Raw genomic sequence first — 19,870 nt, 5'->3', positions numbered from 1 at the left:
TGAAGCATTTTTATTTATTTTTTACTGTTAGTACAATAAGGTCCCACAGCCCAGTACTCCGAGTGCTTAATGCATAAAGAGGAGGTCCCCACCTAGAATTTATCTTCATAAAAGAGAACGAGTAACTGCTGTGTGCCTTTAATAGATCCCACTGCATTATTTTCACGTTTCAAAGGCAGAATCCAGAACGAAACTGCCAAATTAAAATTCATCATAAATTTGATACTGTGGAACTCGGACTTAACAAATCTTGGGAATGATTGGCTAGCACACCACAGAAAGCAATTGTCCATCTCTGGGTGTTTATGAACACTATTGATCCTGTTATATCTATTAATTGACAGCAGCCAGTAGAGAGGAGTGGGTCACACCGAAGCTGATTGACTCTTGAATCCATTTGATGGGATTCTGTATTAATTTGTGCTCTGCGTGGTCAGGTGACACACCTAGTGCTGACTCCTGCACTGGTGGGTTGCTGGAGGGGACAGCAGACAAAGGGTAGGTGATTCGGGAAGGCTGTGGCTTGCAAGGTCTCGATCCTTTTCCTGTGTGTTTTTTAAAACTTAAATGAAATGCTGAGCCCTTAAACTTGCTATATTTAGTGAACTGCTCTTTAAGGCCTAAAGCCTGAGCCTAAACTGAGCCCAATCTGAAGCTAGCCTGCACTTTTTCCTGCTTTAAGCAGACTTATTCCCCCTTTCTAAACTTGGAGTTACTTTAAAATATGCAGCTGAGGTTCTTTTCAACCAATCAGTGATCACTGTTAACGCAAGGCCTGTAAGTTGTAGCCAGGTTCTCCCTGATATTTAGGTCTCTCTCCTGTTATTTTGTAAGGGGTTAACCCTCTGGGATTTAGCTGTGCCCTTGTTTTGGCTTCAGCTGCTATTTATCAACTTTAAATTGTTACCTGAGATACTTTAGTAGATAATTAAGTAAACCTTTCCCTTGCACAGTTGCTTAACTCACTTGTTTGCTGATGCTTCCTCACTGGGGCTCCTCACACTCAGAGGGCTCACCTTGACAGGCCTTCATGAATTATTTCTATCACATGCATTTGTGTACAGGTTTGTGGAGGTATTTAACCGCACTTTCTGAATATGAAAATGCCGTTTATAAACAGGCAACTCTGTTAACAAGTCAAAGAATAATCAAATAAACTCTTCAATACCTACCATGAAGTCCGCTCAGCATTAACATTGACATTGTTAGGATTAGGAGAATCTCCAACTAATTCTCAAGTTGCTTTATTTAATTTTCATTGCTCCCATCTTTCATGATCACCCATGATGCATTTCATGTCAGCTGGGTTTAAATGTCCGGGATTAAGAAGCCTAGCAAAAAAGTCTCCTATTTCAAACTCTTATTTCAGGTAAATAGGCATATAAAAGAACTACATAACTATTCTAATAACAAATTCAACTGAAGAATACTTTTCAACACCGAATTGCATTTCACACTCAGACTTTAACAATTGCATAGAAAGAGAAAAACATTTCCCAAAGCCGTAGCCTGCATATATTGTGTCCATTAGAATAACCCCTGGAGTACACATCAAGGGAGTTAGCAGACATTAGTACTGAGCATTTTGTTTGTTTCAGATCAAGAAAATGGAGATCTGTAAAGCTGACCTTGCTGTCCATTAATTTATTTTCACCTCATGCAGCACAGTACAATGATCACACATGTGATTATAAACTCTCTAGAGAGGTGGAAAGCCCTTAAGGGTGCCATCCATTTCAAGAAGAGAGTCTGGGGAGAGGGAATCAGCTAGAGGAAATACATGATGCATATCTGGGATAAGTGGGCTGCAGGAAGCCCAGGGGGCTGCCCTTTAACCTTCTGAGTGGCTGTGAGCTGACCAGGTGCTTCTGAGAGCTCCAACTGGATTGGGGGGGGGGGTGGCCTGAGTACTGCCAGCAGCTGAGTGGGCGGGAAGCTTCAGTCTGTTTCCCGCCTCCCAGCTGAGCAGAACAGAGCAGAGCAAGCTGCTCCAGCTGGTCCAGGGACTACAGAAGCAGGCAAGCTCCCAGAGAGCGAGCGACCAGAGCGAACGAACAGGGGGAGCAAACAGGAGTTGGCCAGGGGAGTTGCAGTGGTTGAAGAGACAAAGGAGTAGGGATGTACGAAAGTGACTTACCTTTCACGGATTATGTTGATGGTGGGGGGGAGGCGTTCCGTCCCTCCCCCCAGAATCCTGGCCAGGGGGGGAGGCGCTCCGTTCTTCCCCCCGGAATCCTCGAACGGCCGGCTGTGCTCCGTGGCAGCTCTGCGGAGCAGCTGGCCAGGCCCGGCCCAGCCAGGCCAGAGCCGTCCACAGTCAGATTTCTGGCCGTGGAGGGCTCTGGGTAAAAAACAACAACCAACCGCGTACGCAAATGGCGGTGGCTACGGCCGCCGCCATTTGCGTTCTTTATTTTGGCCCGTCTTGGTCTACGTAAATATTTACATAGACTAAGACAGCCAAAATAAGGGGAACGCAAATAGCGTCCGCTATGCTATTTGCGTTCCCCTTATTTTTGCCATTTTAGTCTACGTAAATATTTACATAGACTAAGACGGGCCAAAATAAGGAACGCAAATGGTGGCGGCCGTAGTCGCCGCCATTTGCGTACGAGCGTGTGTTGTTTTTTTAAGTCAGACGTGGTAGGCTACGTAATGATTTACATAGCCTATCACGGCTGACTACAGGGACGCAAATGGCGGCGGCTATGGCCACTGCCATTTGTGTCCCTGCTAGCCAGCGGCTGGATGTCTGGCTGCTGGTGGAGCCGGCCAGCGGCTCCGCAGAATCCCTGCGGAGCACAGCTGGCTGGCCAGGATTCTGGGGGGGAGGCGCAGAGCGCCTCCCCCCCAGCGAGGATTCCGGGGGGAGGGACGGAGCACCTCCCCCCCCCAGCGGAACCCGGCAGAGCCAGGTAAGGCCAATTTCGTACATTCCTAGCTGCTGGAAGAAAAAGTAAGTGGACTGGAGCAGCGACTGTTGACCCTCCGGGGAATAAGAGAACATGAAGAGTTCTTGGACAGAATGGGGGAACTACAGCAGCAAAGGGAAGACCAGAAGCTTGAAGAGCAACAGCAAGATGAGGCAGTGGGAAATGCTGAGGTGAAGAAAAATGGAGTAGAGGATACTCCTTGGAAAAGCGTGACAATTAGGAGAAGAAGAACTCGACACCACTCTGCACCAGTGGAAGCAGTGGAGCTGTGGAACTGATTCCAGGTACTTGCAGATGAGACTGGAGGACAGTCTGCAGAGGAAGAATCACAGGGGAACCTACATGAGGGTGAGCAAGAGGCTGAAGGTCAGTCAAACACAGGTGATGAAACCCAGGCCTACAACAACAAGAAGAGAAGAGTGGTAGTAGTGGGAGACTCCTTGCTGCGTGGGATCGAGACCCAAGTATGTCACAAAGACCTGTGGACTCGCCAGGTATGTTGTCTCCTGGCACACACTTCTTCGTGTGTGAAGACAAATTAGAGACGTGACTGAAAGGTTGCCTGCACTCATAAAGCCTACTGACAGGTGTCCCTTTCTTCTCATCCATGTGGGAACAAATGATACCGCCAAGCGGAGCTACGAAGAAATCACGTCAGACTTTGAAACTTTGGGAAGGAAACTCAAGAACTTGGGGCCCAGATAGTTTTCTCATCCATCCTTCCAGTAGTTAGAAGAGGGACAGAAAGGGAAAGAAAAATACTCCGGGTGAATGACTGGCTATGAAGGTGGTGCCAACGAGAGAGATTTGGATTCTGGGACCACAGGCTATACTTCCTGGAAGATGGGCTGTTGGCAAGGGACGGGTTGCACCTCACAAAGGATGGGAAGAATGTGTTTGGCCACAGCATGAAGAACTTCATCAGGGGGGCTTTAAACTGAATCCTATGGGGAAGGGAGATGTAATGTTGGGGGTAACAATGGACGTAGGTTCATGCACTGCAACGGAGAGAACAGCTCTGATAGCACCCAATAATAGTCTTCAGACACATGTAGGAAGAAAGCCAGACTATGAAGCACATGGTCTTCAATGTCTATATACTAATGCCCAGAGTATGGCAAACAAACAGAACAAACTTGAACTCTTAATACAGCAGGGAAATTATGACTTGATCGGTATAACTGAGACTTGGTGGGATGACTCTCATGACTGGAATACAGCAATTGAAGGATATAACTTGTTCAAAAAGAACAGGAGGAACAGAAAGGGAGATGGGGTTGCACTGTATGTGAAAAATACATATCTCTGCACAGAAATACCGGAGGATGAGCTTGGTAGCCCCATCGAGAGCATCTGGATCAAAATAAATGGAGCAAAGAATAAAAGGAACCTGGTGGTCGGAGTCTACTACCGGCCACCCAACCAAGGAGAAGACGAGGATGAAACTTTTGAAAAGCAAATAGCCAATGTTTCAACGAAGCATGATGTGGTAGTAATGGGGGACTTCAATTCCCCCGATATTTGTTGGGAGACAAATTCTGCAAAACATGGCCCCTCCAGGAAATTCCTGACTTGTGTGGCGGATAACTTCCTCCTACAGAAAGTAGAGGAAGGAACTAGAGGATCGGCTATCCTTGACTTGATCCTAACCAACAGAGATGACTTAGTGGATAAAGTAGCAGTTACAGGAACTCTGGGGGAAAGCGACCATGTTGCATTTGAGTTCTTGGTTCTAAGGGAAGCAAAAGCTGAGTGTAGTCAAACGCGTACCCTAGATTTTAGGAAAGCCAATTTTAATAAACTCAGAACAATGATCAGTAACGTCCCATGGCAAGCGGCGCTAACGAGAAAAGGAGTCCAAGATGGGTGGGAGCTTTTAAAAAAGGAAATTCTCAAGGCACAATCACAAACAATTCCAACAAGAAGAAAAGGTGGAAGACAACAGAAGAAGCCAATGTGGCTTCACAAAAAGCTTAGGGATGACCTGAAAACAAAAAAGGACACATATAGGAAGTGGAAAGAAGGCCAAGTAACAAAGGAAGAGTACAGGCAGGTAGCACAGAATTGCAGGGATGGCGTCAGGAAGGCTAAAGCTGAGAACGAGCTGAGGTTAGCGAGGGATGCTAAAAACAACAAAAAGGCTTTCTTCAGCTATGTGCATAGTAAAAGGCAGAGGAAATAAATGGTTGTTCAGCTATTAAATAAGGATGGCAAAACGATAACAGATGACAAAGAATAGGCAGAGGTGCTCAATTCCTACTTTGGCTCAGTCTTCTCCCAAATGACCCCCCTGTCAAAGGCGAAGTGCAGGCTGAAGGGGCAGGATTGCAGCTTGAAATCGATAGGCATATGGTCAAGGAACACCTAATTCTTTTGAATGAGTTCAGATCTCCAGGGCCAGATGAACTGCATCCTAGAGTAATAAAGGAACTGGCAGAAGAACTCTCAGAACCGCTGTCTATTCTCTTTGAGAAATCGTGGAGGACAGGGGAAGTGCCAGATGACTGGAGGAGGGCTAATGTTGTCCCTATCTTCAAAAAGGATAAAAAGGAGGAACCTGGGAACTACAGACCAGTCAGTCTGACATCAATCCCTGGATAAATTCTGGAGCAGATGATAAAGCAATTCATCTGGAAGCACCTTGAAAACAATGCCGTGATTACTTGAAGCCAACATGGATTTGTCAAAAACAAGTCCTGCCAGACAAATCTGATCTCATTTTTTGATCAAGTAACCTCCCTTGTAGACCGTGGGAATGCTACAGACATCATATACCTCGAATTCAGCAAAGCTTTCGACAAAGTGCCCCATGATATCCTGATGAGCAAACTAGCTCAAAGTGGGCTAGATGAAACAACGATCCGGTGGATCCACAGTTGGCTACAGAATCGGACTCAAAGAGTGCTTATCAATGGGACCTTCTCAAACTGGGGAGAGGTAACGATTGGGGTACCGCAGGGCTCAGTCCTGGGACCAGTGCTCTTCAACATTTTTATTAATGACTTGGAGGAGGAGGTGCAGGGAATACTGATCAAATTTGCAGATGACACAAAATTGGGTGGGACAGCTAATACTTTGGAAGACAGAAACAAAATTCAAAGTGATCTGGATAGACTGGAGCGCTGGGCAGAAAACAGAATGACATTTAATAGGGATAAATGCCAAGTTCTGCACCTAGGAAAAAGAAACCAAATGCACAGTTACAAGATGGGGGATACATGGCTCAACAACACTACAAGGGAGAAAGATCTTGGAATTGTTGTCGATCACAAGCTGAATATGAGCCAACAATGTGATGTGGCTGCAAAAAAGGCAAATGCTATTTTGGGCTGCATTCATAGAAGCATAGTTTCCAAATCCCGGGAAGTACTAGTTCCCCTCTACTCAGCACTGGTTAGGCCTCATCTGGAGTACTGTGTCCAGTTCTGGGCACCACACTTTAAGAAGGATGCAGACAAACTGGAGAGGGTTCAGAGGAGGGCAACAAAGATGATTAGGGGACTGGAAACAAAGCCCTATGAAGAGAGACTGAAAGAACTGGGCATGTTTAGCCTTGAGAAGAGAAGACTTAGGGGAGATATGATAGTACTTGAAGGGTTGTCACAGAGACGAAGGCCAGGATCTCTTCTCGATCATCCCAGAGTGCAGGACACGGAATAATGGGCTCAAGTGACAGGAAGCCAGATTCTGGCTGAACATCAGGAAAAACTTCCTGACTGTTAGAGCAATAAGTAGGGATGTATGAAAGTGACTTACCTTTCGCGGATTATGTTGATGGTGGGGGGGAGGCGTTCCGTCCCTCCCCCCAGAATCCTGGCCGGGGGGGAGGCGCTCCGTTCCTCCCCCCGGAATCCTTGAACAGCCGGCTGTGCTCCGCGGCAGCTCCGTGGAGCAGCCGGCCAGGCCTGGCCCGGCCAGGCCAGTGCCGTCTGCAGCTGGATTTCCGACTGTGGAGGGCTGTAGGTAGGTTAAAAAAAAAAAACACCGCGTACGCAAATGGTGGCGGCTACGGCCGCCACCATTTGCGTTCCTTCTTTTTGGCCGTCTTAATCTACGTAAATATTTATGTAGACTATGATGGCGAAAATAAAGGGGAACGCAAATAGCGTAGCGGGTGCTATTTGTGTCCCTTTTTCATTCACCATTTTAGCCTACGTAAATCTTTACGTAGGCTAAAATGGCGAATCAAAAGGGGACACAAATAGCGGCCGCTACGCTATTTGCATTCCCCTTTATTTTCGCCGTTATAGTCTACGTAAATATTTACATAGATTAAGATGGTAAAAAGAAGGAACACAAATGGCGGCGGCCGTAGCTGCCGCCATTTGCATACGCGGTTTTTTTTTTTAAACCCACCCAACCATGATAGGCTACGTAAAGATTTACGTAGCCTATCACGTCTTTTTTTTCTTTTTTTTTAAACCTAGCCATGATAGGCTACATAAATCTTTACGTAGCCTATCGCGTCTTTTTTTTTTTTACACAAGCCTGGAAATGGCGGCGGCGGCCGGTCGGAAGACTGGCCGCCGCCGGAGCCACCGCTGCCCGGAAGATCCGCCCCAGGTGAGTCTCGTCCCAGGGAGGATCCGCAGGGGGGCGGGGGGGGGCAGGCCGTTCCGCCACAGAGTTCAGGGGGCCAAATGCACTGGCATTCGGCCTCACCGAGATCCGTGGCGGAATTCTCTGACATCCCTAGCAATATGACAATGGAACCAATGACCTAGGGAGGTGGTGTGCTCTCCCACACTGGAGGCGTTGAAGACGAGGCTGGACAGCCATCTGTCAGGGATGCTCTGACTTGGATTCCTGCATTGAGCAGGGGGTTGTACTCGATGGCCTTGTAGGCCCCTTCCAACCCTACTATTCTATGATTCTATAAACTCTACAGTTTCTAACAAAAAAGCAAAGAGAAGCTGACTTTTTCTTGAAGACTGCACAACTGGGGATGTCGTTCTAGTTCTTGGGCAATGGCAAGATGTATTTGTTTCTTCCTGTGATTTTATATTATAAAAATATTACTTTACCATGTCATGGCACCTCGTTGAAAGAACTCCCTGTTCATGTCTATTCATCTGCTGCCTGTTTTGATTGCTGTTAAGAACCTAGTAAAACTTTTGTTATTGCTACTGTTTTAAACTTCTGGTGATTTGTGTTAGATATATTTTCATATGGATTTTCTTCTATATATTGTATTACATTTTTAAATATGCCATATTTGGAATCAGTTTAAATTTTGGAATGCTCTTCAAAGGCAGCCTGATATATATCATATAGTAAGATTACTGTAGTACTGCTCTGTTCAATCATGCAGTACAAAGTTCTAAGGTACTGTTTTATTTCCTATTCCAGGAGACCAAACATTCAAAACATTTCTGCTTGGGGATTAGACAAGCTGTAATCCTTGGAACCTGCTTTCCGTGCCAGAGTTCAGCTATGCAACACATGAAGTAACAGCAGAATGCTTCTGAGATGTTACTAACTACATTTATTCACCAATGAGTAACCGCAGTTCATCCCCACACATCTGCAATTAAAAAGCAGAGATTCCAGGTCAGAAAATATGGCGTTGTGGTTATTCTGTTTTCATTAATTTTGATATTTTATCTTTGTGTTTTCAAAAAAATCAAATGTGGGCTCCTTGAAGACCTCCTGGTGGAAAGTCAGTGTGGATTAAAAAATATATATCAGTGGCATTAAATAACATTCTTGCTGCCCTAGTAGCCAATTATTGACTCCAAAATAGGTTAGTATGTATATTCCAGCTGTCCCCATATATCAGGAATTAACCTGGTTTGCTGATACCTGTCCTGCTAAATCACTGCCCTTGTTTTGTACCTATTTTTGGATTTCGGGATGCCATGTTAACATTTTGTTACTGTCAGTTGCTAAAGTTGTCAGTCTTCAGAGTTTGGCCCCCTCCCCAGGGTCTCTAGCATTTAAATGTCTTGCCGTGTAAACCAAACAAATGGGTGATGGACTTGACTTCATAGGAATGTTCATGGAAACGCACATACATGAACAGTAAGATGGCAGGCTGTGCACAGCCTGCCAATTCACATAAGGCAGCTGCTGAGGTATATTCTGAATAGTTGATAAGATCTTATGTACAATAAATCTGCAATCCCATTCATGTGTACTGAACTCAGTGGGGCTTACTACTGAGCAAGAAATGCATAGGATTGCACTGTATTTTTTAAAGGATATCTTTAACCAAAAAAATAAACACCAACCTGTCTACTACTGCAGATTATACAGCAGGCAGAACAGATCCTTCAACGATGTTTAAGAGTAGGGAGGGCAATCCTCAGTGTGATAACAGTGTTAAAACGATGTCTTATTTTTTATGTATGAAATGTTGGAGTGTACAACCTCTAAACCAGTGGTAGGCAAGCTTTTTGGGCCATGGGCACATTTGGCAATTTGATAAACTGCCCTGGGCACCACCACAAAATGGCTGCCATGGGAGGCATGGCAAAGGGTAAGTAATCTGCCCAAAGGGCTTGAATACAAGGCAGAAGTGCAATCTGAGCCAAAACACACTAAACCACTTCTTTGAACAGACTAAACAACTACTTTGAACTCCTTTTCAGCATCAACAGAAACGTATTTCACTGCCATCCCAGCTGCAGGTAAGGAAATAGGTTTTTTTTTTTTTAAGGTGGGAGGGGTAGGGCGTCTTGGTGGGCACCAAGAAAGGTATCCAGGGCCCTCTTTTGATGACAATGGAAGGAGAAGCTAATGGAGGAGTACCAGATTTTTTAAAAGGAAGCAGCTTTGCTGCGATGTGGTCCATGCAAGGCTCCACAAGCAGGTTCTCTGGAGCAGTAAAAATCACTTCACAGAACATACTTCCCGGTGGGGGTAGGGGTTAGAGTGAATGTCATCTGACTGGCAGGGGCTGCTCCACCAATAAGAGAGGCTTCCCCCCTCCCCCTCCCTTTCTCCTGATGCACCTGCATTTCAGGAGCAAGCCTCATTGAGCACAACGGGAGTTACTTCCAAGTAGACATACATATGCTTGTGCTGGGAAAGAGAGCAGTAAACACAAAGATGGAAACCAGCCCCCATTTTAACCCTCAGGTTCTCTATAACAAAGGGTGGAAGTAGTTACTTCCTAAGGCAATAAACCAACAAAGGAGAATCGAAGCCTCGAGATCGTGCTGTGCCATGTCAATTGCGGGAGATCTCTGTAAGTTCTGTGGGCATTCAGTGGGAGGAAACACCCCTTCACCAGGGTCATGGTGAAAGGCACACCCCTGGGCAGGGCTAGCATACCCAAGGACAATGTGGGGGTTGCAGCACACAGCAACTATACCAGGGACAACCCAACTTGAGGAAAAAAATCAGACCTTAAGCAGTCTCAGGAAATCCAGTTTTTCCCTGATAAGCTCTGGGGTGGCTGCTGGGTGGCCACGATGTCATGTATCCCTAACGATCTCAACACACAGTCAGCTCAGAGTAAATCTCTGGTGAAAACACCCCCCAGGAGTGCATTGATGCCCATAGGCACCACATTGCCTACCCCTGCTCTAAACCCTTTGCAGTAAGTTCCTACTACTTACCCGCTCAACCTACAATCCATCCTACATGTTTGCATTTGGGTTTTCATTTTACACGCTCTTTACATGTGAATTTACATTTATCCTTCTTACATTTATCCTTTTTACATGTGAATTTACATTATCCTTCTTGAATTTCATTCTGTTGTTTCAGCCCAGTTATTGAAATGCCCTTTCCTGTTCATTGCATTGTCACATTACCAAAGGTTATGCTATGTCACTTCAAAACATAACTGACTGTGACAATGAAATTCATATCTCAGCCACACTTTCGAGGATTGATGCTTTCCAAATTTGATTGTTCTAGACCAACAGTGAACGGTTCACCAAGCACGCAAACTCAGGCAGTGGGCAATTCTTTTCAAAGCTCTACATGAAACTGCTGTTGTCCATCCTCTAGGACTTCATTGTCCTTCCTAGCTTGAAGGTCTCCTGGGTAATAATCAGCAATATATAGCTTGCTTGAAATGGATGCAAAAGAAGATACGTTTGAGTATGAATCAGGGCCCTGAGCCAATGAATTAATTTAATGTGTTGGAATTGCCATTCCAACACATTAAATAAACACATCAAATGTCTACCAAAGACCCTGGGAATCACCTGCTAAAAATTATGAATTGTTTGTGAGCTTCCATGTAAGAAGATTGATAAATTAGAGCAGGAGAGAATCTGAGCAGGCAATAAAAGGTTTCTCTCTTAGACTTTTATAGCTGGATCACAAAGACAAACTACCAGTGTGTTTTTCTTTCTACAATCCCCTGAACTTACCTTGAAAAGATCAAAGAAACCCTCTTGGGAAGGATTCCTCTCCCCTTCTAGTAGCAAAGGAGGGGCTGACAAGCAAAGGAGTAAAGGTATTCAGAGAAGACTAAGACAATTGTGCCCCAAATATAGCTAGTAGTGAATACCAGGCTAGTGTTGGCCATGGGCAATAACAAGACACTAAGAGACATAGAATAGGGACAGATAGCTAAAATATTAAGCAATAATGTGCCAAATACCCAGAAGTGATTAGAGGTGCTGTGAAGGAAAGCTTATGGAGAAATTGTGAACTATGTCATCTTTTTCTGCAAATAGTTATGGACACCTTGAGAAACCTCTTCATATCATGCACTGAGAGCCAGTGTGGTGTAATGGCAAGAGTGGTGGGCTAGGAGCCGGGAGATCCGGGTTCTAGTCCCCACTCAGCCATGAAGCTCGCTGGGTGACTTTGGGCCAGTCACAGACTCTCAGCCCAACACACCTCACAGGGTGGTTGTTGTGAGGATAAAATGGATGAGGAGGATTATATATGCCGCCTTGGGTTCCTTACGGAGGAAAAAGGTGGGATATAAATGTAATAAATAAATAAACTACAGTGATGCCTTCAAAAGGTATTCAGTTTTCCTCCTTTCTAAGAGTAGGATATCCTTATGTTTAAATTCCATATTATCACTCAAAATATCCTGAACAGCTAGCAGCTTGCTTACGTTACCAATTTCACAGAAACCCACTAACAAGGGCTTTGCAGCCTGGCCTAATTTCCTTTACTCTCTTCAGGTTGCCATTGGGAATAGAGGCTGCTACAGAAGACATTCAGCAAAATTAAGCTGATAAATTCTTTGTGATCTCTGCAGTCAAATATTTTTAAGGCACAGCTCCACAACCGTCATTCAAAGAATGTTTGTTTCTAAATCAACCCTTACTTTGGCTTTGCTGCCTTCAAGCAAGCAATAAATTCTACTAAGGAATCATGAGAAAAAATCCTAATACTGGGATTTTATTATCATTATTAGACCCTTGTAAGAAAATAATGTTCTCCAGATATATGTTCAGACACTGATACTGTGAAGTTCAGAATTTATTTGAACCAACTTCTACTTTCTGTGATTAGATCATTGATTCTGGTGATTTATATGAAGATAATATTAAAGCATAGTGGGTCTCTGGTAAGCACAAGCAGATGTGTACAGTACTGGTTATAAAAAAGAACATTCATTACAAAATAATTATAACCATATTGCATGTAGAAATTAATCATGCTGATCAGGTAGTAAGGCTCATGCTAGGCTTTCATTAAAAACGATGGTTTTTAAGTCTTCATAATTTAGCATAAAATGCTAATGTGTGAGGGAAATGGCACTAGCTTGTTGGTCAAAGTTCCAAGGATCCTATGCATGATTTTAGGATGCTGAAGAGACTTAGCATTTGGGCTAGGGAGCTATTGCGAGGGCACTGGCCTTGCTATGCCATTCTTATTATGAAATGCTGTTAGTTAGAGCAGCAGTGGTTTCTGGCTTTCTACCAGGGGGTGTTTCCACAGCTGATTTGCTGTGAGCTGGCTGCACTTGGCGGTCATTCGGGGCACTTGAGGTAGTGGCCACCCGCACCTGCCTCAGAGCTTTTCATGGGAAAAACGGTTTTCCCGAGACTGCTTTTAGTCCGACTTTTCTTCTAGGGATGTCAGAGAATTCCACCACGGATCTTGGTGAGGCTGAATGCCAGTGCATTTGGACCCCCGAACTCCGTGGCAGAACGGCCTGCCCCCCCGCCCCCCCCACAGATCCCCCCTGGGACGAGACTTACCTGGGGCAGATCTTCCGGGTGGTGTCAGCTCTGGCGGCGGCGGCGGCAGCTGCGGCGGCTAGTCCTCCAACCGGCTGCCACCTCCGCCATTTGCAGTCTTGTAAAAAAAAAAACAAAAAACACGACATGATAGGCTACATAAAGATTTACGTAGCCTATCATGGCTGGGTTTAAAACAAAAAACAAAAAACGACGTGATAGGCTACGTAAAGATTTATGTAGCCTATCATGGCTGGGTTTTAAAAAAAAAAAAACCGCATACGCAAATGGCAGCAGCCACGGCCGCCGCCATTTGCGTTCCTTCTTTTTGGCCATCTTAGTCTACGTAAATATTTTCGTAGACTATGACGGTGAAAATAAAGGGGAATGCAAATAGCGTAGCGGGCACTATTTGCCTCCCTTTTTGATTCGCTGTTTTAGCCTACGTAAATATTTACGTAGGCTAAAACGGTGAATCAAAAAGGGACGCAAATAGCGCCTGCTATGCTATTTGCATTCCCCTTTATTTTCGCCGTTATAGTCTACGTAAATATTTACGTAGATTAAGACGGTAAAAAGAAGGAACGCAAATGGCGGCGGCCGTAGCCGCCGCCATTTGCGTATGCGGTTTTGTTTTGTTTTGTTTCCCCAGAGCCCTCCGCGGAGGATTCCGGGGGGGAGGAACGGATCGCTTCCCCCCCCATCGAGGATTCCGGGGGGAGGGATGGAACGCTTCCCCCCACCATCAACATAATCCGCGAAAGGTAAGTGACTTTTGTACATCCCTATTTTCTTCCTTAGTTCGGATTGGCGGTGCTGTGTTGCGGTGTGTTCCAAGCCTCCGCATTTACTTCAGTATGATAGCCCTGCCCACAGGGGTGTGTCACTCACCTTAAAGATAAGCAGGCTCATTGCTGCATCAAAAGCAAATAACTGAGGGCCAAAACAGACATCACTATAAAGATGTAGCTAGCTTTTTTTTTTCTTCTGGAGTAGGTGCTGGCGCTTGATCTGGATTGGGACCCTGGAATGGGGGTAGGGAATGGGGCTTTAACCCTACCCCCATGATGGACCCAGTCCAGATCAGGGGCTCTGTGCCTGCAATTTCTGTTCCAAAATAGTGATCCGTAGAGTAAATAGAAATTGCAGGCACAATGGGGTCCATGGTAGTGATGGGGCGGAGGGGAGGATTAAAGTCCCCTACCCCCCAGGACGCCAATATTAAGCAGGCCCCCTGCATCTGCTCTAAAATAAAGATGAAATGTAAAGTAATATCTGTTTTGTCCCACAGGATAAGCTTTGGAATATAGGGAAATATCCTTCATAAATAAGGGCTCAGAAAAGGCTGAGGAAGATGCTTCTCTGCCTCCGTCTGATAGGGAACCATGCCGGAGAAAGGGGGTTAGCTCTGTGACATAATAGCGCATTGCAGATCCTTTTAAAGTTCAGGGAAGGTGTTGCTCATTCAAACCCAATGATCTGAATCTCATCTCTTCATTTCAGGGGTTGGGTGTAAAGCTTGCCAGAAGGGAGAGAGACAGAAAACAGGAGCTGATGGTTTTTTTAATGAAATATACACTACGCTACAGCTAGTGAATAATTCAGCAAGTCAAACTGTCTGTGGATAATTACAAATGAACAACTTACTGATATGATGTCCTTCACCCAAGGCAACCTTCCTGTTTTAACACTATGGTCCCAATCCAGCTGGGCTTACACATAGAAACTGGGAACTGTATGCACCACCACGTAACCCTCCAAAGATCAGCAATTGCACCAACGAGATCTTGGGAGGGAATGGGGAAGTGGCGGTATTAAATCCAGGCCACCTCTACTCTCTGCTGGAACAAGAGATAGGCACTATTGCTCTTTTCTGAAAATGGGTCCTAATGTTACAAGACAGCCTCAGCAGCTGGACTGGAGAGAGGAATCACACACATGCCTGTCTGCATGCATGATTCCTCATCCAGCTAGGGATACTTGTACAGTTACTTTTGAATTATCTCTAGACAGATTATAATTTCTACAACTGACATTTTCACCTGGAACTTTAGTGATTGATATGGAGGAAAATGATTTGTCAGAGTAACATTACTTGAGGAAACTGATCTATTAAAGACACAGAAGAACTGTGCAATTTAAATGTAAGAAAATACCATGAACATGAATTGGCTGTACCTCCAAAGTCCTGCAAGAAATTAAGCTGAACCCTAGCTCAGCCAGAGGAGTCTGTGGGACTACTTAGAAGTGAACAGTTTGATAAATGAAGACAAGAACGTAGAAATGAAGTTTACATATTATCATGATTAGGTCCACTTTTAGCAGCTGTTTCCGATATTACCTGATGAGAGTAGAAAAACGATTGGTTAAAATAGAAAAAAAAATATTTATTATAATCCAAAGGAAATTCAGAACAAAGATCTGTGAATATGCTGGCCCTTCAGCCTCCTGTGAATTGGCTCTTGGTGGCATATTTTTGGGTTCTCATCTTGTTGGATTTTATTTCTGATACTATACCACACATAAGGTCCCTGAAATTAAATGTAAGAAATCTGAGAAATTTGGTGAAGATTCATATATGTAGACTTATTTGGTGAAATGTATTTGGTAATATGTAGACTTATTTGGTGAAATGTATTTGGTAATACATAGACTTATTTGGTAATATGTAGACTTATTTGGTGAAGATCTATATATGTAGACTTGTTAGTTCTAGATCCCAACTTAAATCAAACACCATTGGATCATCCATTCCATCTCAAAAGCTACTGATAAACATAATGAACTCAATTCAGTGTGATTTACAGCTGATCCTAGCCATGTTTACTCAGAAGTACCACCATTGATTTCAATGTACATCTACTTAGCACTGCAGCCTATGTCCCGGTGAAACTAACAGACAACTTAGTCAAAGCTCATTTAAGTCCCATTACATTCAGTGGGACATGAAACATGATTGGGACTAATATCAGTATATCAAAGGCAGAAAGTTATGCCACATGTGTTCATGGAGAGGGTGTTCTGCCTTAAATTGTTTTGTCATGCTTAGATGAATGCTTATTTAGGGCTTCTCCACACGGTGCTTTTTATCCCACGTCACTGGGGCTTCTGCTTCTGGATTCTTTATGAGATAAACACTGCTTCTTTACACAGCCGGGTTTTCTTAAACGCATAACGCTACCTGCCATTTACACTGGTGGGTGGAACAAGACGGATGTCAGCAGCATTGTACACTCTCTGTCCACCCCCCCTGGGGTAGCCCCTCCCCCGTCTCGGCATGAACTTCTCCATTTCAACTTCCTTGCTTCCTCTTTTCACTTCCGCTGCCTCCAATCCGTACCTCAGCCACTTTTACGTAGAATCCACAGTACTTTTGCAACTTTGGAAGTCTGCTCTTTTCCCCCATACCCCAAAAGCAAGCAGTTACCCTTTTCTCATTTGTGTGTACATGCAGACTGGGTGGAAAAGGTTACAACTTTTCTAGGCAGCCAATGCAGAACGGGGCGATTCTATGCTCCCACTGAAAATCATTGGAAGGAGGAGGGCCATTGAGTAGACAGGGGTTAAGCTTTTCTGCTGAACTGAGAACGAAGCAGCTGAAAGGGACGGTGGACCTCCAGAATGCTGCCATGCCAGCTCTGCAAAGCAACCAGTAGCAGAATGGCAAAGAGGTGAAAGGGCGCAGGCACAGTGTGGCGGGGTGACACTCCAACCCCATCATCATCACTGGCGACATCATCATAACCACACACCCCAACAACCACAATAGCAGAAATACACAGGCAATCAATGGCAGTTTAATGGCATGGCTGGAAAAAATACCACATTTTCCACATTCAGAAATAACATGGGAGAAGCAGGAGTAAATCACGGGGAAATGACTGGAAGACCACAACATCGTGTAAAGCTCCTGGAAAATACCATGCATGAGGAATGATGATCACACAACAAAACCCAGGTGTAGAGATGCCCTTAGATGGCAAACAAAGTTTTCTATTCATTGTCCGGAACCATATGAACACCCTCACAGGCTAGGGTTGCGAATAGACACTGGACTTGCACGGTCACCCCACAGCATCAGCCTTGTCCTCTACTGGCTTTTCAGGTTAGTCCATTTCTGCAACTCCTCTCAAAACAGACTCTGAATGGACAGAGATAATCCTTGACTGTTCCCTTTTGAACTGAGAATGAAAGGCTCTGGCATATTTCAGAGTTGCCAGATGCCCCACTTTTAAAGCTGTGCATGGAAACTGCTTTATTTCAGTAGAAAACTGTTCTGTATATGTCTGTAAAACAGATGTCTGAGCTCTCTTAGCGAATGTTATTTCTTAGGGCTGTGCTGAAGGAACTTACTTGTTTTGTGTTCTCTTTTGTGTCAAACAGTGCCTCCCATTTTCAGCAGCGTTCAGAGCTTTTTGCAAACACATTCACATTTTTTTAATGCTCTGTTCTTTGCAGAGCCATTTTCCTTCTTTCCAAAAGTACGGTGGGGTAACTATTTCCTTGGCAATATTTTCAAGCTGCATCAAATGCTCTTCCCACATTATTTTTCACATTAGTACACCACACAAGACCTATTTGCATCAACAACACACAGAGACCACCCTCCTCTTCCCTAAGCAAAGAAGAATTGAGTCCCACTGGAGTACTGCAGCTTTAGAGCTGTCAGAAAGCAAGGAGCACATCACACGATACCTTGCAACTGAGGAGGAAATGCTTCCTGGGGCTTCCATTCTTCCTTCCTCTTGCACTTCCTGACACTAATCTGAAAGATCGCTGCACTGGAGAGGTATGAAATGAACCAGCTGTAAAACTGATTTTTCCACGTTATAATTTCAAAGAATGATGAAACTAGCAGGAACGTAAAGAATTCTTGCACTTCACCCCCTGAACTTAAGGATGGATGAATTTGTCAGTTTCACTTTCTTACATCCTCAATATGAAGAAATGTTATAATAAGCATTTGGTATGGTAATAAGAATGGTAATAAGAATGTGGTAATAAGAATTTTATAAGAATTTGGTAAATTCTTATAAAAAACAAACTGAAGCAAACTGCACTGGCCAAATTGAGTTGGAATATTCCAGGCATGGAGAGAACCATGCGATGCCTGCCTGTCATATAGCTGTTAATGAGGAGTTTGTCAGAAAGGTGGCAGCCCTAACTCAGCACTAACATGGCTGACTACACCGCAATTCAGACTCAGGCTTTTAAGAGCTAAGCACTCAAACTCCTAGGTCTGGACGGATGAGTCTGTGAGTTTCAGTTTTTCCCACATTCAACTCTTTAAAATCTCACATATTCTTTTCATATCCAATATTTATTTATTTAGGGCACAAGCCTATGCAGATAGGCAGCCGCCTCCAAACTCGGAGGTGACCGCCTATCCGATGCAAGGCAGGAGAAGCACGGAGGGGATCGTTTCTAGCCGCGGGCGGGTGGCGCGGAGGAGGAGGCTGCCGGGCGACGCATAGGATGTGTTGTACCGGCATTTCCGCCCTCCCCACCCCGGAACACCCCCAGACATGCCCCATTTCGGCTGCTCCACACTGCTCTTGCAAACGCAGAGCATGGGGCTTTTCCACGCTGCGCGCAAGGCAGTGCAGAAGGGGGGGAAGGTTGGTTCTCTGGGAACTGACCTTGGAGCGCGGGCTGCGAGGTTGGTTCCTGGAAAACAAGATATCCTATGGCCGTCTAGCTGCTGACTAGCAGCCATAGGATTGCTCTCTTACTCTATTTTTATACTGCCTTCTTGAAGCCAACCAAGGCAGTTTTGAAAAAGTTCAGACAATAAAAACCAGGATCAAATAAAAACATAGTAGAACATTAAAAACAAGCTTAAAGGCTATAACAATTTAACATTTAAAAAACCAAATTAAAAACATGTGTCGAGCCCTTTCCTGAATGCAGAGCGAGCAAGGACCTGTCGCAAAGCCACTGGAGGTGTTCTGGAGTTTGGGAGCAACATGGGAGAAAGCTCTTTCCAGTGTACCTGGAGCAGACCTCTGCAAGCGAGGGTGTCTTCAAAAGGGCCTCCTCTGCTGATCTTAATAACCGAGAAGCCTCATACCGAGACAGACAGTCCCTCGGACAGCCGGGCCCTAAGCCGTTTAGAGTTTTAAATGTTAAAACCAACAACTTGAACTGAGCCCAGAAAACAGTTAGCAACCAGAGCAAATCTTTCAGGATTGGGGTGATATGATCACAATACCGAGCACCGGTTAGCAGCCCTAATTGCTGCATTTTGCACCAACTGAAGCTTCCGGACACTTTGCAAGGGTAGCCCCACATAGAGCACATTATAATAATCTAACCCACAATAAGGAGCAATTTGCAGAGTTTAGTAAATTCTTATAAAAAACAAACTGAAACAAAATCCTCACCCATCCCTACTCTGAATGGGCTCTTACTTTTCTTTACTTATTAGCAACCTGCTTCTGCCCGTCATTAAGATGAGAAGTCTCGTACATTACAGGGATTGGGAAAAGATGCAGTGTATCTCTTTGTGATCCGTGCACAGACATGCATTGCACCACCGCACTGTGTAGGATCGCTGCCAGTCTGAGCTACCTTGTGGCAAACATCTGGATGTGTTTGCACAACAAATGCAAAGTTATTATGCTTCAGGTAATCTGTAATGATTGTATATTCATCCCTTATATTGCCCTCCACTTAGGGGTGCACGAAAGTCACTTACCTGGTCTTGCAGTTTTTCGCGGTGGGGGGGAGGCGCTTCGCTGCTCCCCCTGCGAAGTTCAGGCTGGGGGGGGAGGCTTCCCGCCTCGCCCGGCCGAAATTCAGGCCGGGGAGGAGGCGCCTCGCCTCGCCCGGCCG

General features: G+C 44.8%; 1 long non-coding RNA gene across 1 annotated transcript; it reads left to right on the top strand.

The window, feature by feature from the left end:
* The first annotated feature begins 469 nt into the window (after nucleotides 1-469).
* Nucleotides 470-15,404, top strand: LOC146344285 (uncharacterized). Its single transcript, XR_014792604.1, has 5 exons — nucleotides 470-498; nucleotides 8,283-8,483; nucleotides 9,524-9,562; nucleotides 13,689-13,800; nucleotides 14,540-15,404. It is a non-coding gene; the product is annotated as an uncharacterized LOC146344285 (long non-coding RNA).
* Nucleotides 15,405-19,870: the final 4,466 nt, after the last annotated feature.

The sequence above is a fragment of the Heloderma suspectum genome, chromosome 5 (assembly GCF_057233095.1).
Source record: "Heloderma suspectum isolate Gila_16-S chromosome 5, 16-S_ref, whole genome shotgun sequence".
NCBI lineage: Eukaryota > Metazoa > Chordata > Lepidosauria > Squamata > Helodermatidae > Heloderma > Heloderma suspectum.
This window is presented reverse-complemented; position numbering and strand designations above follow the sequence as displayed.